Genomic DNA, 25,507 nt, shown 5'->3' with positions numbered 1-25,507 from the left:
ACAAAGTAACTGACCATTCCAGCGAACGTGCTCTTTTTCCTGTCACAATATTCATCTGAGGGCACACAGTGTAATTTCGAACTCTGATAACAAACTCGCGGAACCGATCCTTGAAAGGCTAAGGAAAAAGTAAGGCAGTATCAACGTAAGTCCCGAAATCCATGATTTCTGTGATAGACGGCAGTGTCCTGTACTCTACTTTCCAGTGACTAAAACACTACAATTTCCCAACAGAGGATGGCAATGTTTCTAGGACGTCGGCCCTTTTTGTTCCTCATTCTTTTAAGTATCACTGTGCTGCCAAGTTAGAAGAATTAGGCTCTGTCATATCAAATCGGAAATCATAGAAGATTTCATAATGCAGTATTTGTATACCAATGTACAAGAATGATGTTATGCCCCACTCATCCTTGCCACTGGAAGCTCTCCGACTGGCCTGTTTCCACGAAAGTGGTGTGGCGTAAGTAGAAGTTGAAAAATGTGACTGGATGAGCTGATAGGGCAGTACAAATACTGAGTCGTGGCTAGGCTAAATATGTGTTGACGTAGAAGCTCTCTGATTGGCGTAATTCCTGGAAATAGTCTGTGGACCTAAGAAGCAGATGAGAAATGTGATTGGACACTAGGATACTGAGCAGTTATTGGGAGAGTTACACTGGTGTGTTGGTGTGGAAACTGCCTGATTGGCCTAGTTCCAAAAAATTATATGGCTTAGGAAAGGGGAGAGGAGGGGAAGATTCATGACATAGGAGAAGGGGTGGAGAGGGAGTAGGGGAAGGGGAGTAACAAGTCTTCAGAAGGGGGTGTGGCTTAGGAGAGGGATGGCGTATGATAACGTCGTGTATTTGCGCTTCCCTGTAGGCAATCCCCGATTATCAGTGGTCAGAGTTGGCCCAGAACGCCTTTTGTTCTCCTACAGCGATCGCTTCAGTTCAGCTGAATTACAAAATGGTTCAGATGGCTCTAAGCAATATGGGACTTAACATCTGAGGTCATCAGTCCCCTAGACTTAGAACTACTTAAACCTAACTAACCTAAGGACATCACACACATCCATGCCCGAGGCAGGATTCGAACCTGCGGCTGTAGCAGCAGCGCGGATCCAGACTGAAGCGCCTAGCACTGCTCGGCCACAGTGGCCGGCGCTGAATTACACGATATTATTTATATACTACAACGGCTGCCTTGTAGCAGTACATCTAAGACATCTGACTGAAATACGGTGTGCCGGCCGCGGTGGTCTAGCGGTTCTAGGCGCTCAGTCCGAAGCCGCGCGACTGCTACGGTCGCAGGTTCGAATCCTGCCTCGGGCATGGATGTGTGTGATGTCCTTAGGTTAGTTAGGTTTAAGTAGTTCTAAGTTCTAGGGGACTGATGACCTTAGAAGTTAAGTCCTATAGTGCTCAGAGCCATTTGAAATACGGTGTAATGACGTGTAATGGTAGATGCTTTCGCTTTCACAGTAATGCGTTCTTCAAAGCACAATTTTCTGTAGAATATAAAGCAATTCGCCCTGCTGAAGAAGCCGGAAGGGAATCACTTACAGCAGTGGAGCAGTCATCACCTGTTTGTTCTACAGATATACAAACGTGTGCACTATGGACGAGGAGATGAAATCCTGGTAGATGGCACATTTTATCAAGATGTCTGCAGCTCTCCATGTCTACAATATGTGCGTGCACCATTTCCCAGAATTACCACCGGCTATCCACGTCTGTATGGAGAATGAGTGTAATGGGAGTGTGCTGCGAAGTAAAGACGAAAAGACTATAGGGCACATTATGCTCTGGAGTAGAGGAATAACCTCATCCAGAGGTCATGTCTCAAGCAGACTACTGCCACTAAGTGCGATTATGATCCGCGATTAGCTCTCGTGCTCGTTTCGTTTGCAAAGCGCCCTGCAGTTACGTAAGAAGGTTTTTCAAAATTTCACCAAATGGCTAAATTTACTTGACAAATTAACTGAAGTGTATTTACGGGGAAATCAATCGCGTAATTAATTAGTCTTGATTCTAGACATCAGTGCAAACTAAACCACGTAATTTCAGAGCTAAATTAGGAGGTAGAAGAAGTTCCAAAATCAAAAATGTTTTTGTTATATAAAAATTTGCCAGATATAATGGCACGGCATGCAAAGAAACTATCACTGAATAAAACCGAAGTGTCGGCCACTTGCAGTGGCTCTCTGTGTATGCTTTGCTGTTTGAGTGTTTTCTGTTGTGCAAAATCCATAATATTTCGTCAGTATGCCCCTCCTGAGCATGATATCATTATTTTTCAGATCATTGATATTGTTGATCTCCTGTGCTGGAAGTAGCCCAACAGGCTGCGCGAAGAACCTGAGACGGGTGCTTAGGCAGCGAGAAGCTACCACTGCGCCGCTAATGTCTCGCATGAGAAAACAGGAGTCTCCACTCCATTCGCAGAAGACTGCCAATCATGGCTCATACTGTAACGGGAAATAAATGGCTCCAGATTCCCCTCCTTCCACGACAGGCAATCAATCTAATAAGATTTTCCACCATTGCCACTACAGAAAAACAATAACATCAACAGTTTTTAAAATTGTGTAATGTCATTATCAGTACCCAAATTGTGGAGAAGTATTAGCTTCGTGCGTACGCTCGCACCATTTTTCTTTTGCATGTTGCTATGGGTTTATTTATCGATTGTCATTTCTCATTTGTAGTTCACCGCTGCTATTTGAGTTTATATATTGTAATTTCGTCGTTTTGAGATAGTGAGTGGAGCTGTAGACGCTGGAAATTGGAATTCCATGTATAGAAATAGGAATGTTTCTGACGTATTGTTCCGTATGATTTCAATAGAGGGGTGGCAGCGTCAAAGTTTAGGAAGACCTTCGAGATTTGATGAAGATCGTTGAAATATTTCAATCCACAATGATACACCTCAGTGTACTAGAGAACGGGAAATGTGATGAACAGTGATCATTCTACCGCCGTGCGACATGTGCATGCAATGAGGAAGTTTCAAAAATAAGGCACATGTGCCGCATGGTCTAAGCCAAAATCAGAAATATCAGCGGGTGGCCAGAAGTACATATCTGCTTGCTCGTCATCAATTGGCTCGTAAACAACGCCGACCATTCCTATCCTGTGTCGTTACTGGAGACGAGAAATGGTGTTTATCGTAACATAAGGAAAAGAAAGGAATGGTTGAGCCCAAACGAAGGAACAACTCCCCGTTCAAAGACTTGGGCGTACGCGAAAGACAGTAGTATGCGTCTGGCGGAACAGTGACGGTGTGGGGTACTACGAATTGCTTCCACGAGGTGTAACCAACACTGCTGACATTTATTGTCAACAACTGGGACACACGTATTCTACTAGACTGACAAAAAACACGGTACAGGAATTGGGTTTGGCCGGCCGCGGTGGCCGTGCGGTTCTAGGCGCTCAGTCCGGAACCGCGCGACTGTTACGGTCGCAGGTTCGAATCCTGCCTCGGGCATGGATGTGTGTGATGTCCTTAGGTTAGTTAGGTTTAAGTAGTTCTAAGTTCTAGGGGACTGATGACCACAGATGTTAAGTCCCATAGTGCTCAGAGCCATTTGAACCTTTCCGGCTGGAACAGCGCTCCGAACGTGGCTTGACGAGGTTTCCGCATCCAAACCACGTAGTTTCTACGGCTGCGGAATCGGAAAGTTAAGCCGGCAGGGGTGACCGAGCGGTTCTAGGCGCTACAGTCTGGACCCGCGCGACCGCTACGGTCGCAGGTTCGAATCCTGCCTCGGGCATGGATGTGTGTGATGTCCTTAGGTTAGTTAGGTTTAAGTAATTCTAAGTTCTAGGGGACGGATGACCTGAGAAGTTAAGTCCCATAGAGCTCAGGGCCATTTTTTCGAAAAGTTACGTCAGCCTTGGCAGACTGGTGTAAACAGTGAAGGAGGATATATTATTGATGACGAAAATCTTTATTATGTGTAGCTGTTGTGTTTATTAAAAAAATGGGAAAACGTTACGAAGTTAACGCGCCAACCCATTGTAATGGTCCCACCAGTAGAACCAGGAGAAGATGTTTACTATATCACGCGGCATTATACGCAGATAGCTTTTTAACTAATTACGACTGCAGAATACTAAGCACTTATACAAAAAATTTTAATTATCTCAGGAATCTGGCTTCACGTACACCGTCAGTAGCTCAAGAAGCACCGAGAACGAAATTGACTTTGATTGGCAGATATTCGCCTCAGAGAAGAGTGGGATGAAAGCACGGAAAGGCGTAATTAGTAAAGCGTCGGGGCTAAATATATATTACAGTCTGCACAGTGCCCAGTGCAGTTAGGTCCGTCAGTGAAACGAAAGAATACACAAACGGAAAACAAACAAGAAACACTACAGGCAGACTCTAATTATGTACCAAAAATAACCAATACACGGCCGAAGGGAGAGCAAATTTTAATAACCGTCGAACGCGCACAAAGCTGGCGGAAAGGCAAATATTTGGAGACGTGTCTGGAATATCAACAGCGCCGGCTGGGCGCTGCAGGTGCGTGCGCGCCGCCAGAGAGCAGGCAGCTCCCGTACAGTGCACAGTGGAAGGTGGCCCGCTGTACCGCCGGGGGTGGTAGGGGGCGGAAGGAGTGGGAGCCTACCCAGCCACGCCCTGCTGCCCCGCTCCCACCAACCTTCCACCCTTGCCTGTTACTGGGTGCCTGCCACAGTGGCAAGAGCTCCTTCGTTGTTAAAGATCACTCACGCCGGGATCAGCCGAGAGATTCCCCTTTACCACGCTATACACCGACGGAAGAAAATCATTACACCAAGAAGAAGTTGTGTGACATAAACGACAGTTGGCAGGAGTGTTTCTAAGGCTGAAAGCTGATGTCACTCACGTGCAAATCAGGATTGCTTTAAATACACGCTGTAACGTTCGTGAGCGTTAGTAAACTTTGAGATGAGGTGATGTCAGTCAAGCATGACTTTAAGATGACAAAGACGCCATTATCAACACCTCACTGAATTTGAACGAGGACGTGTAACAGAGCTACCAGAAGTTGGATCTTCCTTCTGCGATACTGCAGAAAGGCCTGACAGGAATGTAGCCACCGTACGTGATTGCTGTCAGTAGTGCTCACGAGAATGTTCAAATGGTTCAAATGGCTCTGAGCACTATGGGACTCAACAGCTATGGTCATCAGTCCCCTAGAACTTAGAACTACTTAAACCTAACTAACCTAAGGACATCACACAACACCCAATCATAACGCACGAGAATGTACGATCGCAAGAAGACCGGGTTACGGAACGCCATGTGGCATTACCGCCAGGGCACACCATTGTGTTCAGCGTATGGCTCTGGCGCATAGTACAGCATGTGCAGCAACAATTCGAGCAGCAGTTTGGCACTACAGTGACACAAACCGGTTACTTCAATGACAGCTCAGAGCCAGACGCCCTGTAGCGTGTATTGCACTGACCCCAAACCACACCATTTGCAACTTCAGTGGTGTCAAGCGAGAGCTCATTGGAGGGCGGGGTAGAGGTCCGTTCTGCTTTCTGATGAAAGATGGTTCTGCATCTGTACCAGTGATGGCTACGTGTTGGTTAAGAGCAGGCCAGGTGACCGCCTGCAACCAAACTATCAGCTGTCTAGACACACTGGACTTACACCTGCAGTTATGGTCTGGAGTGTGCCATACCATACCACTGTCGTGATTATCCTACGCACCCCGTCTGGAAAATTGTGCACCAGTTGGGTAATTCTACCCGTTGTCCTTCCATTCAAGAACAGCATTCCAGGGAGAGTTATGCAATAGGATAACACCCGTCAACATACCACTGTAGTGACCTAACGTGCTCTACGAGTACAGAATGTCGACACGTTACTTTGGTTTATTCGATCACCGGATCAATCTCCAATCAAGTGCATATGGGACATCATCGAACGACGACTTCGACGTCACTCATAAAAAGCGTTAAATGCCCCTGTATTGACCGACCAAACTGACAGGCATCGAACTCCATCCCACAAACTGATATCTGGTACCTGTACAACACAATGCCAGCACGTTTGTATGCTTACATTCAACATTCTGGCGGTTACTTCCGTTATTAATGTACCACCATTTCACATTTGTAATGGCTTATCTCAATTATTTTTTGGTATTGTGACTTTTTTCCGTCAGTGTATACGCTCGGCTCATTCGTACTAAGGCATGTATATCTACGTAACACCATTCTCCACAGAGGTTCCCACCTGCAGCCGTGGAAACTCACTCGATTCCTCACATAATCTGTTACATTTATCGCCGTGTTTAACAATGATTTTGAATCATACCTCGCATAAGACGTGTGTAAGTATCTTAGCAAGCACCTATCACTTCCCAGCACTTTGTTGGACATCTGTCAAATTTCTCGCCAACGACCACCTCAGAAAAACATTCGCTTCTTTTCCCAACAAACTAGATTTTAAAATAGTCTTCGACCAGGTACAGCATGCTCTTCTTCAATAGCTAAACATTTGTACTCTCAATGAACTATGTTCTGTATCGTCTTAGTATATTCGGAAGAAAAGGAACAAGGAACCTGCTTGGTAACAATGTCTGGGGGCAATGAGGACACAATCGCCCTGAGTTTAACTGATTATTATTTAAATAAATCTTATCAATCAAATCACTTTCAGTTGTGCTGCTGGGTTAGCCGTTAATACTTTCTACCAATGAACAATCTTACTTCAGAGCTGTGCATACGACAATCTCGGAGCTGACGACGAAACTGTGTTGCTGGAACTGCTGCTCTTGTTGAAGACGGTAGCATATTGTGGAGCCACATCTAGTTATAGGGACGGGCAATCGTAATTAATACAGTCTCTTCCGCCCGTCCACTGTCCGTACTCCTGCTCTAGACATGTGGCCGACGCGCGTAAATGATGCCGCCAAAATGGTACCCTCTACTGCGAGAGCGTTAACACCACACTTCGCACATTACAAGCCCTGGAACCCGTCTCTCTCTCTCTCTCTCTCTCTCTCTCTCTCTCTCTCTCTCTCTCCGCGCGCTCTGCCCAACAACTCCCTACCCAAAGATTTTACAACGCACGAGAACTGCTATTTTCATTGTTAGTCGATACAAATAACAGTTCCTTTCGCTTTTTCCCAGAGCTTATAAGTTTCACAGTAAAACACAGATAAATACAATGAAACGTCAACAGACCTCTAGCTAAATGTACACATAAAGTTAAGCAACGTCCTTACTTATTAAAAGAAAGCATTTAAATTACAAATATTTACATATAATTCAAGAAAAAGTTATATGTCGGTAGCAGGTGCCATGCATCCTGCATTTTCGGTGTTACAACATCTCAAAGTTCAGTTCGGTTCCACTCAGTATTCCTTCCATGTGGTAGGTAACTTATAAAAAAATTGCACCACCGGCATGGCAAGCCAATTTTTTTACATTTCTGTGTCTGAAACTTCTTTGTGACACAGTTTTGAACACAGAAAAACGCTACGTACAGCCTCCCGGGTAATGGAGGTACATTATTAGTGTCAGTCAGTAGAGAGTACTGTGTCTCAGTCATGACTGGAGCTATGGGGATTGTGTCCACTGTTCAGTCAGTCGACGTGCCTGAAATGTCATTTCAACATTACACTGTGTCCACGTTGTGAATTTACCATAAGACGATTCGGCAGCAAAAGTACACTACAGTTACGTCATTCGATCAGCCAAACAATTCAACCGCTACCGTGAGACAAAGTATTAAAGTTCTGTCTCGTAATGGTCGCCAGCGGATCACATAATCAGTTGATGATCATCACTTACAAATAGTAACTGTCTCATATTCATGCCGAGGAGAGCGCAGTGTACTGTGTATTGACATTTTGCAAGTAATCAGGAAGGCTGTGTCAACCGAGACGGTGCTGGACGCTCTGAACACAATGAAGGATGCGCTATGCAGGAAGCAATACGTGTGTAACAGAGAGACTACAGTAAGGTGGCGAAGGCCGTTGTAATGGACGGAGATTATGTTAAGAAATAGGGTTTGTACCCGAAAGAGTGGGGAATAATGTGGTGTATTGGAATCCTGAATAGAACCGACATGCTTTCAAAAAAAAAGATGTTTTACTTTAATTATTGATAGCCCCTCGATTTTTGCCGATGAATGTACCTCCGCGGAGAGCACCATACGACTAGAAAAAAAAAATCCATTAATAATATGGTGTATTTGCGAGACGATGTCCTTTGAGGGAACGACGAACACTTGAAGCAGTAGTGTGTGATCACGTGTTATAGGCGGCCATTTATTTGGACAAGCCGTCCTCCCTAATGTCATAACGTATGATTTTTTCTTGTAGTGCACACGGAACTCAGATTTGTTTAAACATCTTGAAAACACACACATGTCATAACCGCGAGAAGCAGAGTCCTTTACTCGCCCAGCCATATTGAATCCTCTATGCAGAAACAAAGCATTACCACAGATGGAGGTCTTAATGACTGACAGAAAAAATGGTAGAACAGAATTTGAATCCTGGACCTTCGGGTTGGCAGAAAGACATCCGCTAAACAAAGCAGCGGTACTAGTGTTAGAAAAACGTATTCTACGAGTATGGGCTTGCTTCGTCACTTCTGTTTCAAATTAAAATGTCCAAAGGTGACAATTTTTCATTTTTCCTTCTATTTACATTGCATACTAGTTTTATAGGTTTTTTGGTGATATTTTTATGTAGTTAGTAAGGAAGAACTGAAAATACTTTATTCGCTAATCTTATGTTAAGTGACGTAATTCTATAGAGAAATAGAAAATCTATGTCATATACAGGTCGGGCTGTGTTCGTGTTTTATTAAACACGAACTCCCTTGTTGCACCTCAAGATCTAGACGACTCTCTTTACTGAACCGTTATCTGCGTTCCTACCTCAATGAAAGGGCAATGAAGTCGCTGAGGTCAGCTGCCGGTAATTACGCCGACAAGAGGTTGGAGGGGCTTCGAAAGTCAAAGAGGTGCTGACTCTGCGGATCGCAGTCCAACTTAAAGGAAGACAGATGAAAGTGCCTCTGCTAGTCTGACGTCACATTCCTAGACGAGCAATCACACCGTAACTGTGTTTCCGTACGACAATCTGCTGAATCTTCTGGATTTGGGGATTCGACAGGACAGTTTGTTGGTGCATTCTACAGAGTAAATGATAACCTGTGATCTAAAGCGCTGAAGCACCCTCTGCTCTTCTCCTTCATAACGCAAGTAGTCTTGCGTTTCTAGTGTCATATATTTGCTGACACACACACATACACACACACACACACACACATTTCCAAAATTCATTGAACGCAAGAAAAGCTTCAGGTCTCTTCGAGTTCACAACTTAACAACTTTCGTGAGATTAATTGAACCAGGAGACTCGGGCGAAACTCTCGCGTTATTATAGTTTTAAATAATTAAAGATCAAATACAAACACAAAATAAAAGAAGTAAAGAAATATGATTTACTGCTCATGATAATATTTGACTGTCATCAACTACGTGATCAAAAGTATCCGGACACCTGGCAGAAAATGACTTACAAGGTCATGGCCCCCTCCATCGGTAATGCTGGAATCCAATATGGTGTTGGCCCACCATTAGCCTTGATGACAGCTTCCACTCTCGCAGCCGTACGTTCACTGCAGTGCTGGAAGGTTTGTTGGAGAATGGCAGCCCGTTCTTCACGATGGGAGTAGGGGTATCAAAGTCGGTCGCTGAGGCCTGGCTCGAAGTCGGCCTTAAAAAAATGGCTCTGAGCGCTATGCGACTTACCTTCTGAGCTCATCAGTCGCCTAGAACTTAGGACTAATTAAACCTAACTAACCTAAGGACATCACACACATCCATGCCCGAGGCAGGATTCGAACCTGCGACCGTAGCGGTCGCTCGGCTCCAGACTGTAGCGCCTAGAACCGCACGGCCACTCCGGCCGGCGAAGTCGGCCTTTCAAAACATTCCAAAGCTGTCCTATAGGATTCAGGTCAGGACTCTATGCAGACCAGTGCAACCACCCCGCCACAGGCCGTGTATTATGAACAGGTGTTCGATTGTGTTGAAATATGCAATCGCATTCCCCGAATTACTCTTCAATAGTGGGGAGCAAGAAGGTGCTTAAAACATCAATGTAGGCGTGTGCTGTGATAGTGCCACGCAAAACAACAAGGGGTGCAAGCCCCCTCCACGAAAAACACGACGACACCATAACACCACCGTCTCCGAATTTTACTGTTGGCACTACACACGCTGGCGGATTACGTTCATCGATTATTCGCCTACCCACACCCTGCTATCGGATCTCCACATTGTATACCATGATTCGTCACTCCACGCAACGTTTTTTCACTGTTCTATCGCCCAACGTTTACGCTCCTTACACCAAGCGAGGCATCGTTGGCATTTACCGGCGTGATGTGTGGCTTATGAGCTGCCACTTGACCATGAAATCCAAGTTTTCTCACCTCCCGCCTAACTGTCATAGTACTTGCAGTGGTTTCTGATGCAGTTTGGAATTCCTGTGTGATGGTCTGGATAGATGTCTGCCTATTACAAATTACGACCCTCCTCAACAGTCGGCGGTGTCTGCCAGTCAACAGACGATGTCGCCCTGTACGCTTTTGTGCTGTACGTGTCCCTTCACGTTTCCACTTCACTATCACATAGGAAACAGTGGAGCTAGTGATGTTGTGGAGTGTGGAGATCTCGCGTACAGACGAATGACACAAGCGACCCCCAATCATCTGACTACGTTCGAAGTGCGTGAGTTCCACGGACCGCCCGATTCTGCCCTCTCACGATGCCTAATGACTACTGAGGTCGCTGATGTAGAGTACCTGGCAGCAGGTGGCAGCACAATGCACCTAATATGAAAAACGTATGTTTTTGGGGGAGCCCGGGTACTTTTGATCACATAGTGTATGTAACATAAGCATCTGTTCTAACATTTGATGCAACACATTGGCAACATATTTTGTCTTATTTATTCTCATTACTATCAGTACCGCTGTTCGCTTCATCATTCTCACTCCTACCATTTTCTTCATTCTCTCCCCACAGTGCGTCATCTCTCATTACTATCCAGCGCATTCGATATGTAGCATTCTTGAACGCCTTGGTGATGCAGTCTGATGATATTGACGACCATGAGGCAAGAGTCGGCTTGCAGATTGTGTAAGAACATGCCCTTCTTCCAGCAGCCAACCTGAATACATTTTTCGGAGGTTGTCCTTGGACGGTTTGCTTATGGCGACATCTAGTACCTGAAGCTTTGAAGTCACTCCTCGAGGTATTACAAGTCCTGTATTTTGTGAAACAAGTTTATCATTCACTTCAGCAATCAAACGACCCTTAAAAGCATCCAGAAATAGCATGGCTCTCTTAGCTAGTAATGCACTAGGTCTGCGATTTCAAAGAGTTGACAACCAGTCACCCATCAGGTGCGTTGTCATCCAGCCCTTTTCTCGTCAACGGATCACTAACTCGATTGGAAAGTTTTCTTTGTGCATGGTTTCTCTCTTCGGAATGACATAAGAGGATAACTTTCCCCCATCGCCTGTAACAGCTAACATCACAGATATTCTATTTCTTTCATTCCCGGTTCTTCTTAATGGGATACTTTTTGCTCCTTTTATGTCTACTGTCGTATTGCTCGGCATTTCAAAAAATACTGCTGTTTCGTCAGCGTTCCCAATCTGATGAAAAGGTTATGAATGACACTTTCGCAACTGCATGGCGTAACGCTGCAAGTTGACCAGTTTGTCCTCGAAATCTGCTGTCGTTCTCTGTGGTTCGTCGAACAGGAAGGCCATTTCTCCGCATAAACCGACGATACCAACCAATACTCGCACAAAATTCTCGTTATGGTTTGGCGACTTCTAAGGTCTTAAGTTAGATAATTTGTCATGAGATAGGCATCCCAACATTCCTCTTATCCTGCATGGAGAACAGAACCTTTGCTTCAAGTTCCTGATACTTGGCACATTTCGGTCCACTGAAAGATTTTCTCGTTGAAACTGTCTTCATCCATTTTTCTTTTGAAGCAACCCAACGTCCCACGTCAGATTCGTCCAGTCCGTGCTTTGTTCCAGCCTCTCTGTTGGTTGTTATTTTGGCATAAGACAAACTGTAACTCTGAAGGTTACATCGTAGCTACTCTGTATTACTTAACTTGATGATGCTTTCGCTCAAATTGTCGTTCATATCTTCATAAAGATATGAACGACAATTTGAGCGAAAAGCATATCTTCATAAACCCCCCCCCCATGAACCATGGACCTTGCCGTTGGTGGGGAGGCTTGCGTGCCTCAGCGATACAGATAGCCGTACCGTAGGTGCAACCACAACGGAGGGGTATCTGTTGAGAGGCCAGACAAACGTGTGGTTCCTGAAGAGGGGCAGCAGCCTTTTCAGTAGTTGCAAGGGCAACAGTCTGGATGATTGACTGATCTGGCCTTGTAACAATAACCAAAACGGCCTTGCTGTGCTGGTACTGCGAACGGCTGAAAGCAAGGGGAAACTACAGCCGTAATTTTTCCCGAGGGCATGCAGCTTTACTGTATGATTACATGATGATGGCGTCCTCTTGGGTAAAATATTCCGGAGGTAAAATAGTCCCCCATTCGGATCTCCGGGCGGGGACTACTCAAGAGGATGTCGTTATCAGGAGAAAGAAAACTGGCGTTCTACGGATCGGAGCGTGGAATGTCAGATCCCTTAATCGGGCAGGTAGGTTAGAAAATTTAAAAAGGGAAATGGATAGGTTGAAGTTAGATATAGTGGGAATTAGTGACGTTCGGTGGCAGGAGGAACAAGACTTCTGGTCAGGTGACTACAGGGTTGTTGTTGTTGTTGTGGTCTTCAGTCCTGAGACTGGTTTGATGCAGCTCTCCATGCTACTCTATCCTGTGCAAGCTTTTTCATCTCCCAGTACCTACTGCAACCTACATCTTTCTGAATCTGCTTAGTGTATTCATCTCTTGGTCTCCCTCTACGATTTTTACCCTCCACGCTGCCCTCTAATACTAAATTGGTGATCCCTTGATGCCTCAGAACATGTCCTACCAACAGATCCCTTCTTCTGGTCAAGTTGTGCCACAAACTTCTCTTCTCCCCAATCCTTTTCAATACTTCCTCATTAGTTATGTGATCTACCCATCTAATCTTCAGCATTCTTCTGTAGCACCACATTTCGAAAGCTTCTATTCTCTTCTTGTCCAAACTATTTATCGTCTATGTTTCACTTCCATACATGGCTACACTCCATACGAATACTTTCAGAAATGACTTCCTGACACTTAAATCAATACTGGATGATAACAAATTTCTCTTCTTCAGAAACGCTTTCCTTGCCATTGCCAGCCTACATTTTATATCCTCTCTACTTCGACCATCATCAGTTATTTTGCTCCCCAAATAGCAAAACTCCTTTACTACTTTAAGTGCCTCATTTCCTAATCTAATTCCCTCAGCATCACCCGACTTAATTAGACTACATTCCATTATCCTTGTTTTGCTTTTGTTGATGTTCATCTTATATCCTCCTTTCAAGACACTGTCCATTCCATTCAACTGCTCTTCCAAGTCCTTTGCTGTCTCTGACAGAATTACAATGTCATCGGCGAACCTCAAAGCTTTTATTTCTTCTCCATGAATTTTAATACCTACTCCGAATTTTTCTTTTGTTTCCTTTACTGCTTGCTCAATATACAGATTGAACAACATCGGGGAGAGGCTACAACCTTGTCTCACTCCTTTCCCAACCACTGCTTCCCTTTCATGTCCCTCGACTCTTATAACTGCCATCTGGTTTCTGTACAAATTGTAAATAGCCTTTCGCCCCCTGTATTTCACCCCTGCCACCTTCAGAATTTGAAAGAGAGTATTCCAGTCAACATTGTCAAAAGCTTTCTCTAAGTCTACAAATGCTAGAAACGTAGGTTTGCCTTTCCTTAATCTTTCTTCTAAGATACGTCGTAAGGTCAGTATTGCCTCACGTGTTCCAGTGTTTCTACGGAATCCAAACTGATCTTCCCCGAGGTTGGCTTCTACTAGTTTTTCCATTCGTCTGTAAAGAATTCGTGTTAGTATTTTGCAGCTGTGACTTATTAAGCTGATAGTTCGGTAATTTTCACATCTGTCAACACCTGCTTTCTTTGGGATTGGAATTATTATATTCTTCTTGAAGTCTGAGGGTATTTCGCCTGTTTCATACATCTTGCTCACCAGATGGTAGAGTTTTGTCAGGACTAGCTCTCCCACGGCCTTCAGCAGTTCCAATGGAATATTGTCTACTCCGGGGGCCTTGTTTCGACTCAGACCTTTCAGTGCTCTGTCAAACTCTTCACGCAGTATCATATCTCCCATTTCATCTTCATCTACATCCTCTTCCATTTCCATAATATTGTCCTCAAGTACATTGCCCTTGTATAGACCCTCTATATACTCCTTCCACCTTTCTGCTTTCCCTTCTTTGCTTAGAACTGGGTTTCCATCTGAGCTCTTGATATTCATACAAGTCGTTCTCTTATCTCCAAAGGTCTCTTTAATTTTTCTATAGGCGGTATCTATCCTACCCCTAGTGAGATAGGCCTCTACATCCTTACATTTGTCCTCTAGCCATCCCTGCTTAGCCATTTTGCACTTCCTGTCGATATCATTTTTGAGACGTTTGTATTCCTTTTTGCCTGTTTCACTTACTGCATTTTTATATTTTCTCCTTTCATCAATTAAATTCAATATTTCTTCTGTTACCCAAGGATTTCTACTAGCCCTCGTCTTTTTACCTACTTGATCCTCTGCTGCCTTCACTATTTCATCCCTCAAAGCTACCCATTCTTCTTCTACTGTATTTATTTCCCCCATTCCTGTCAATTGCTCCCTTATGCTCTCCCTGAATCTCTGTACAACCTCTGGTTCTTTTAGTTTATCCAGGTCCCATCTCCTTAAATTCCCGCCTTTTTGCAGTTTCTTCAGTTTTAATCTACAGGTCATAACCAATAGATTGTGGTCAGAGTCCACATCTGCCCCTGGAAATGTCTTACAATTTAAAACCTGGTTCCTAAATCTCTGTCTTACCATTATATAATCTATCTGATACCTTTTAGTATCTCCAGGGTTCTTCCATGTATACAACCTTCTTTCATGATTCTTAAACCAAGTGTTAGTTATGATTATGTTGTGCTCTGTGCAAAATTCTAACAGGCGGCTTCCTCTTTCATTTCTGTCCCCCAATCCATATTCACCTACTATGTTTCCTTCTCTCCCTTTCCTACACTCGAATTCCAGTCACCCATGACTATTAAATTTTCGTCTCCCTTCACAATCTGAATAATTTCTTTTATTTCATCATACATTTCTTCAATTTCTTCGTCATCTGCAGAGCTAGTTGGCATGTAAACTTGTACTACTGTAGTAGGTGTGGGCTTCGTATCTATCTTGGCCACAATAATGCGTTCACTATGCTGTTTGTAGTAGCTTACCCGCATTCCTATTTTCCTATTCATTATTAAACCTACTCCTGCATTACCCCTATTTGATTTTGTGTTTATAACCCTGTAGTCACCTGACCAGAAGTCTTGTTCCTCCTGCCACCGAACTTCACTAATTCCCACTATATCTAACTTCAACCTATCCATTTCCCTTTTTAAATTTTCTAACCTACCTGCCCGATTAAGGGATCTGACATTCCACGCTCCGATCCGTAGAACGCCAGTTTTCTTTCTCCTGATAACGACATCCTCTTGAGTAGTCCCCGCCCGGAGATCCGAATGGGGGACTATTTTACCTCCGGAATATTTTACCCAAGAGGACGCCATCATCATGTAATCATACAGTAAAGCTGCATGCCCTCGGGAGAAATTACGGCTGTAGTTTCCCCTTGCTTTCAGCCGTCCGCAGTACCAGCACAGCAAGGCCGTTTTGGATATTGTTACAAGGCCAGATCAGTCAATCATCCAGACTGTTGCCCTTGAAACTACTGAAAAGGCTGCTGCCCCTCTTCAGGAACCACACGTTTGTCTGGCCTCTCAACAGATACCCCTCCGTTGTGGTTGCACCTACGGTACGGCTATCTGTATCGCTGAGGCACGCAAGCCTCCCCACCAACGGCAAGGTCCATGGTTCATGGGGGGGACTACAGGGTTATAAACACAAAATCAAATAGGGGGAATGCAGGAGTAGGTTTAATAATGAATAGGAAAATAGGAAAGCGGGTAAGCTACTACAAACAGCATAGTGAACGCATTATTGTGGCCAAGATAGATACGAAGCCCACACCTACTACAGTAGTACAAGTTTATATGCCAACTAGCTCTGCAGATGACGAAGAAATTGAAGAAATGTATGATGAAATAAAAGAAATTATTCAGATTGTGAAGGGAGACGAAAATTTAATAGTCATGGGTGACTGGAATTCGAGTGTAGGAAAAGGGAGAGAAGGAAACATAGTAGGTGAATATGGATTGGGGGACAGAAATGAAAGAGGGAGCCGCCTTGTAGAATTTTGCACAGAGCACAACATAATCATAACTAACACTTGGTTTAAGAATCATGAAAGAAGGTTGTATACATGGAAGAACCCTGGAGATACTAAAAGGTATCAGATAGATTATATAATGGTAAGACAGAGATTTAGGAACCAGGTTTTAAATTGTAAGACATTTCCAGGGGCAGATGTGGACTCTGACCACAATCTACTGGTTATGACCTGTAGATTAAAACTGAAGAAACTGCAAAAAGGTGGGAATTTAAGGAGATGGGACCTGGATAAACTGAAAGAACCAGAGGTTGTACAGAGATTCAGGGAGAGCATAAGGGAGCAATTGACAGGAATGGGGGAAATAAATACAGTAGAAGAAGAATGGGTAGCTTTGAGGGATGAAATAGTGAAGGCAGCAGAGGATCAAATAGGTAAAAAGACGAGGGCTAGTAGAAACCCTTGGGTAACAGAAGAAATATTGAATTTAATTGATGAAAGGAGAAAATATAAAAATGCAGTAAGTAAAACAGGCAAAAAGGAATACAAACGTATCAAAAATGATATCGACAGGAAGTGCAAAATGGCTAAGCAGGGATGGCTAGAGGACAAATGTAAGGATGTAGAGGCCTATCTCACTAGGGGTAAGATAGATACCGCCTATAGGAAAATTAAAGAGACCTTTGGAGATAAGAGAACGACTGGTATGAATATCAAGAGCTCAGATGGAAACCCAGTTCTAAGCAAAGAAGGGAAAGCAGAAAGGTGGAAGGAGTATATAGAGGGTCTATACAAGGGCGATGTACTTGAGGACAATATTATGGAAATGGAAGAGGATGTAGATGAAGATGAAATGGGAGATACGATACTGCGTGAAGAGTTTGACAGAGCACTGAAAGGTCTGAGTCGAAACAAGGCCCCCGGAGTAGACAATATTCCATTGGAACTACTGACGGCCGTGGGAGAGCCAGTCCTGACAAAACTCTACCATCTGGTGAGCAAGATGTATGAAACAGGCGAAATACCCTCAGACTTCAAGAAGAATATAATAATTCCAATCCCAAAGAAAGCAGGTGTTGACAGATGTGAAAATTACCGAACTATCAGCTTAATAAGTCACAGCTGCAAAATACTAACACGAATTCTTTACAGACGAATGGAAAAACTAGTAGAAGCCAACCTCGGGGAAGATCAGTTTGGATTCCGTAGAAACACTGGAACACGTGAGGCAATACTGACCTTACGACTTATCTTAGAAGAAAGATTAAGGAAAGGCAAACCTACGTTTCTAGCATTTGTAGACTTAGAGAAAGCTTTTGACAATGTTGACTGGAATACTCTCTTTCAAATTCTGAAGGTGGCAGGGGTGAAATACAGGGGGCGAAAGGCTATTTACAATTTGTACAGAAACCAGATGGCAGTTATAAGAGTCGAGGGACATGAAAGGGAAGCAGTGGTTGGGAAAGGAGTGAGACAAGGTTGTAGCCTCTCCCCGATGTTGTTCAATCTGTATATTGAGCAAGCAGTAAAGGAAACAAAAGAAAAATTCGGAGTAGGTATTAAAATTCATGGAGAAGAAATAAAAGCTTTGAGGTTCGCCGATGACATTGTAATTCTGTCAGAGACAGCAAAGGACTTGGAAGAGCAGTTGAATGGAATGGACAGTGTCTTGAAAGGAGGATATAAGATGAACATCAACAAAAGCAAAACAAGGATAATGGAATGTAGTCTAATTAAGTCGGGTGATGCTGAGGGAATTAGATTAGGAAATGAGGCACTTAAAGTAGTAAAGGAGTTTTGCTATTTGGGGAGCAAAATAACTGATGATGGTCGAAGTAGAGAGGATATAAAATGTAGGCTGGCAATGGCAAGGAAAGCGTTTCTGAAGAAGAGAAATTTGTTATCATCCAGTATTGATTTAAGTGTCAGGAAGTCATTTCTGTAAGTATTTGTATGGAGTGTAGCCATGTATGGAAGTGAAACATGGACGATAAATAGTTTGGACAAGAAGAGAATAGAAGCTTTCCAAATGTGGTGCTACAGAAGAATGCTGAAGATTAAATGGGTAGATCACATAACTAATGAGGAAGTATTGAATAGGATTGGGGAGAAGAGAAGTTTGTGGCACAACTTGACCAGAAGAAGGGATCGGTTGGTAGGACATGTTCTGAGGCATCAAGGGATCACCAATTTAGTATTAGAGGGCAGCGTGGAGGGTAAAAATCGTAGAGGGAGACCAAGAGATGAATACACTAAGCAGATTCAGAAGGATGTAGGTTGCAGTAGGTACTGGGAGATGAAAAAGCTTGCACAGGATAGAGTGGCATGGAGAGCTGCATCAAACCAGTCTCAGGACTGAAGACCACAACAACAACATCTTCATAAACCAGGCTTTCCTACCAGTATCCAACCGAAATTGCATTATAAGGGACAAAACAATAATATTACACCTACACAACGTTAACGTCAAAAGAACACTGGTAAAAGTTTGCACTGTTGTGTAATAAAATGTCTTATCGCCAGTTTCGGCTACAGAAGCTAGTTGTTGCAAATGAGGTTAATTTTTGTATAACAGTTGTTTGTGAAGGGCAGCGGAAATAAGCCAGACTTTCCAAGAGTGAAATTTTAATAAAAAGTGCGGCTTATTTTCAGATTAGTACTGTACTCTATGGAAGGTTTCAGATAGTTTTTTTGTATTTGTAGTGGTTTTGGTGTATGACAAATTTCGAGCAGTCGAGTTTCAATGAGAACACACAATGGAAGCTCTTGTCCCACTCCTCAGTCTCGCTGGAAGCGTGCATATTGTACTTTACACCAGTTGCACCGGTACCAGTGCCAGCCATAATTTAAGCTTCTGATAATCCTTGTCGCCATTTTCGCATCGTAAACGACATTACAGCCCGCACCCGGCCGCGGATTACGCTGGATGCGAAACTGAATCCTGAGCGAGGCGCGCCGCTTCTGCCATGCACGCAGTCGATAAACTCCTAATTTGAGCCTTTATACAAAACGCTCGCTTTACACTGCTATCACTTGTTCTCTCAGTAAAGCGCGTCTGCATGCTGTTACGACACACTGAGCTGCGTTTTTATTGTTAAGTACTGTGGACGAAATTCGCTTATACTTCGAGCTAATGAACGTACACCGACACTATGAATAGGACCTGTACCACTTACAGTACAGGAAATGCATATATGTACGTGCCAGTACAACGGCTCTATGGATTATACCACAACAGTTAACACTATTGCAGATATAAAAATGTGAGTAATTCGTGAAGTTCGGGGCTGGTTCAAGTGCTAATAGCAATAGTCGGAAGTGATGGTTACGAGTAAAGAGCCAAATTTGGTTTATATTTTGTTTCCCTCACATTTCAAATTTCAGTTCATATGAGCGCATAAAGACTTAGCAGACCGCTCCGAATCATGAGGTCAACGTGTTCCCAAACACGTATTCATTATTTCACTATAGTAAGAGAACTAAAACGTTATATCTTCTGTAATACCTTTTATAATAAATGCACTGCCCCCTTCTGTGTTACAATGATTCACAGATTACACTAAACATTGACTTACACGAGCTTTTAAATGAAAAATGTGATTCCCTGCCTTAATTTATTGCATTAGATGTCATGTTCCGTCTCAAACGCGCTCAATGACTGTGTGCCTCCTTTCTCTTTCTCTGTTACTCGTGAACATCACATTACACTTGTAAGTGTACCCTTTCTGAGGTCCAGATAGCCATGAACAGGCGCAAAAAGTTTTGGAAATCTGGAATGTAATAAAAGACGCAACTATAAGATGTCCAACTCTTAACACATCTTTTAAGATTAACAAATATTACCGGTAGATGTCAGCTGAAAAAGGTCCCGTATTAGTTTGTTAATAAATATAAAAAACATCCCATCATTTGTTTTGTCCGATTTTCCGATTGCAGTACAACCTAAAAAAGACGACTACAGTGTAAGAAAGGCAGAAAATCACACACGCAAACAACACAAAAAATACTCGTGCACTTACGCACTCGACAATGAGAATAAATTATCGATGCTCGTCGTGCTAAGCATGGAAATATTTGTAACTCGTGCAGTGTTCATTATTTAAATCAAGAAAAGCTTAAATCACCATTAATCAAAGAACTCAGCGAGTAACTGTGAAGTATCTTTCTTATTCGATACCTCGCTCATTGCCAGGACATCATTCGTAATAAAGGAGTGTTTGTGATTGTTACTGAGGACATCTCTCGTCTTTACATCTACATTTGTTTTTCACATTACGCTGCTTTTTCATCTAGTTTTATATTTCCTCAAGGGCTGTTAATGTTAGAAGTATGGCTGAAACTCCATAAATCTCATACGATGAACTAATGTTACAAATCCCTAATAATGGACCCCACTATTTCTGTAAGCGTATACAACTTCATAAGAGCAATTATTCATAAAAATACTGTTGTATATGATACAAACAGGAAGTTCGTCAAGCACTCTTTTAGGCACATACAGGGTGTTTCAAAAATGACCGGTATATTTGAAACGGCAATAAAAACTAAACGAGCAGCGATAGAAATACACCGTTTGTTGCAATATGCTTGGGACAACAGTACATTTTCAGGCGGACAAACTTTCGAAATTACAGTAGTTACAATTTTGAACAACAGATGGCGCTGCAAGTGATGTGAAAGATATAGAAGACAACGCAGTCTGTGGGTGCGCCATTCTGTACGTCGTCTTTCTGCTGTAAGCGTGTGCTGTTCACAACGTGCAAGTGTGCTGTAGACAACATGGTTTATTCCTTAGAACAGAGGATTTTTCTAATGTTGGAATTCCAACGCCTAGAACAGTGTTGTTGCAACAAGACGAAGTTTTCAACGGAGGTTTAATGTAACCAAAGGACCGAAAAGCGATACAATAAAGGATCAGTTTGAAAAATTTCAACGGACTGGGAACGTGACGGATGAACGTGCTGGAAAGGTAGGGCGACAGCGTATGGCAACCACAGAGGGCAACGCGCAGCTAGTGCAGCAGGTGATCCAACAGCGGCCTCGGGTTTCCGTTCGCCGTGTTGCAGCTGCGGTCCAAATGACGCCAACGTCCACGTATCGTCTCATGCGCCAGAGTTTACACCTCTATCCATACAAAATTCAAACACGGCAACCCCTCAGCGCCGCTACCATTGCTGCGCGAGAGACATTCGCTAACGATGTAGTGCACAGGATTGATGACGGCGATATGCATGTGGGCAGCATTTGGTTTACTGACGAAGCTTATTTTTACCTGGACGGCTTCGTCAATAAACAGAACTGGCGCATATGGGGAACCGAAAAGCCCCATGTTGCAGTCCCATCGTCCCTGCATCCTCAAAGGAATCATTTGCCCATTTTTCAGATCCGAAACGATTACTGCATCACGCTATCTGGACATTCTTCGTGAATTTGTGGCGGTACAAACTGCCTTAGATGACACTGCGAACACCTCGTGGTTTATGCAAGATGGTGCCCGGCCACATCGCACGGCCGACGTCTTTAATTTCCTGAATGAATATTTCGATGATCGTGTGATTACTTTGGGCTATCCGAAACATACAGGAGGCGGCGTGGATGGCCTCCCTATTCGCCAGACATGAACCCCTGTGACTTCTTTCTGTGGGGACACTTGAAAGACCAGGTGTACCGCCAGAATCCAGAAACAATTGAACAGCTGAAGCAGTACATCTCATCTGCATGTGAAGCCATTCCGCCAGACACTTTGTCAAAGGTTTCGGGTAATTGCATTCAGAGACTACGCCATATTACTGCTACGCATGGTGGATATATGTGGAAAATATCGTACTAGAGAGTTTCCCAGACCGCAGCGCCATCTGTTGTTGAAAATTGTAACTACTGTAATTTCGAAAGTTTGTCTGCCTGAAAATGTACTGTTGTCCCAAGCATATTGCAACAAACGGTGTATTTCTATCGCTGCTCGTTTAGTTTTTATTGCCGTTTCAAATATACCGGTCATTTTTGAAACACCCTGTATATAACCAGCTAAAAAGTGCACCAGAATAAAGGCGGATATGCTCCTCCTTAAAAGACTCTTACAAGAAAGTGGGAAATCAGCTGCCTTAATCTCCATTATACTTTCCACGCCAAAAATTTTGGCAAGCGAACGTATCTGCACGAATTTAACACAAACATTCAACATCCTTTTTCCGATTCTCTCTTTGCAATGAAACCTTCATACTCAACGTCTCCTTTTCACTGCCACCGTCTCCTGTTTCTCCCATTTGCACTTTCTCCTGTCTGTCTCTCTCACTGTCATTGACTTCATCCTTCTCTCTCTCTCTCTCTCTCTCTCTCTCTCTCTCTCTTTTTCCTATCACTGCATCCTTCTCTGTCACTTTCACTGTCTCTCTCTGTGCCACTACGAATGCTTTTGTCCCATTCTTTTTCTCTCCTAATACCATTGTCTCTTCCATTCTCGCTTACAGTCTTTCTCTTCGACCATTATCGCCCCTGCTCCACACACGTCTTTGGGGATGGTTTTCTTGGGGTTTTGACCCCTAGACCCGGAAACTCCACTCACCTCTTGTTTCCATTTCTATTACATCCTCTCCCTTTTGCTCTCACTGTTACTATCTCCATCTGCCTCTCTTCCTCGTATATTGCCACTGCTTATTACTGATCATCGCTATGTACTCTCTCTTTGGCTACCATTGCTACTGTTTTCATCTATCTCTCTTTCACTTTTACTGTCTCTTTATCTCTCCCATTATCACTGTCTCCTATCTTTCTCTCTTCCACTGGCACTGTGACCTCCCTCTTCCATTGTCACTATCTATTTGCTATTCTCTTTCAGCACAAAAAGCATGAATATGTTCACATATAAAAATTTTAGTGAGGAAGGCAGAAAGAGAATTGAGGCGGCCGATTTCCCACTTTCCTGTCAGAATCTCTTGAAAAGGGGCATGTCCGCCTTTTTTGTGCTCCAACAGGAGCATGTTTCACCTGACTTCCTTCTTGTCCCTGCTACAGCAAAGTACGCCGCTAATAAAAAACGAATTGTGCAGTCAGCAAAGTCTTGATACTTTATTTGTAAACTTCGATACATTTAGATACTTTGACACACATGAATAACACATAGGTACTCTTAATATATCGTTAACACAGAAGCGTCTCCCACCAAACGCAAATTCACTTTACACTACTCTACATAAAAATGCACAGCATTTTAGATAAAACCTACAATATACCAAAAAATACCGTGTTTGATTTGCAAACATAATCAATTTCTAATGAAAAAATAATTTTTTGTAAGGTGCTTGCGTCGCCAGGCGGCACCATCGAATAATTTCTACGTCAAGACAGCCTGTATACGTTTGAAGTATAAATTATACAGAGAGAAAGCATCGTGGTGGAAAAATAGCGACAAAAACATCTGCTGGCGATCTCAGACCTTTTCTATGATCTCAGAACCCTTGCCATGTGTTCATTACGTCAGCTAAAACTACATTTATGATTCAGACCAGATACTGGGTGCATATTTTTTATGCATAAATAAGGCAACTTTGAAACTTTGGAACTCGGAAACAGATAAAGATATCGTAAGATTTTTCGAATCTCCTCGAGAACATCATCTTAAGAACATATGGTAAAAATGTCGACGATTTGCCATGAACATAATTTATAGAAGTGACCGTCTCCACAACTGATACTTTCGGTACCCCAAAAATCATGGTTTTCGGCGTTTTATCACGAACTGCCCATGAACAAATGGTACTTTTCTGTCATCCCGCCGCGCGGGATTAGCCGAGCGGTCTGGGGCGCAGCAGTCATAGACCGTGCGGCTGGTCCCGGCGGAGGTTCGAGTCCTCCCTCGGGCATGGCTGTGTGTGTTTGTCATTAGGATATTTTAGGTTAAGTAGAGTGTATGCTTCGGGACTGATGACCTTGAGCAGTTAAGTCCCATAAGGTTAGGCCACACGTAATGTAAAAGAACCAACGGGTTTGTTCAATTTGCTTGGGCTGGAGGAAGTGTTTAATGTTTCAAATTTGACACTGTACTGTAGGATACCTACATTATGCCCATCCTTTCGATAGGTAAACAACTGGCGGGTAGGCCAAGGGCTATCTGAAACACTTGACCCTTCATCTTTGTGATCAATAGAACCCGAGGTATAAGCGCCTCTAATATCGCCTTTCTGTGCATGACATCGTCGTGCACGGTCCGATTTTTGGTCTTTTAAACAATTATCAAGTTTTTTAATATTTTTAAAAAATTTTAAAGAATCTAATGAATAGTTTAACGGCAAGTTAATGTGTATGATGTGTCTTTAATGGACAAACTTTTAATTCAGGCAGAACTCACGACAGTATTAAAAATTAAAACAATGCAACCAAAGTATTTATGAATTACTAATCGTACAGCGTTATTCTATTGACGAATCTATTTATACCTTCAAGCAAAGAAGTTACATACTCAACAGCTGTTGCCAATGATTCTAAACATTATATTTAACTCGTGTCTCAAGTCGCAACGAACACGCTGAACCTTGCTGAGATAGAGAGAGATGAGCAGTAAGGGAGGGTGGAGGGGGGGGGGGGCGGAGGGATTGGAGGGGGAAGGGAGAGAGAGTAAGGTTCGTTGCTATCTGCGGATACAATCGTTTGTAAAGCATTACTAGGCAACGTAAATTTCGTTGGCTTCTTTTCCTGCATACAGCAAGTGACTTTCCTCTCAACGTCATTTATAGCTCATGCTATCAAGTCCCTAGTCTTGCCACTTCTCACGAATCGTCAGACATGTTATATACTCAAGCCAGCAAAACAGTTTACATCTACATCTACATACATTCTCCGCAATCCACCATACGGTGCGTGGCGGAGGGTACCTCGTACCACAACTAGGATCTTCTCTCCCTGTTCCACTCCCAAACAGAATGAGGGAAAAATGACTGCCTATATGCCTCTGTACGAGCCCCAATCTCTCCTATTTTATCTTTGTGGTCTTTCCGCGAAATGTAAGTTGGCGGCAGTAAAATTACACTGCAGTCCGCCTCAAATGCTGGTTCTCTA

This window comes from Schistocerca piceifrons, chromosome 5 (genome assembly GCF_021461385.2).
Source record: "Schistocerca piceifrons isolate TAMUIC-IGC-003096 chromosome 5, iqSchPice1.1, whole genome shotgun sequence".
Lineage (NCBI taxonomy): Eukaryota > Metazoa > Arthropoda > Insecta > Orthoptera > Acrididae > Schistocerca > Schistocerca piceifrons.
Note: the sequence above shows the minus strand (reverse complement) of the source record.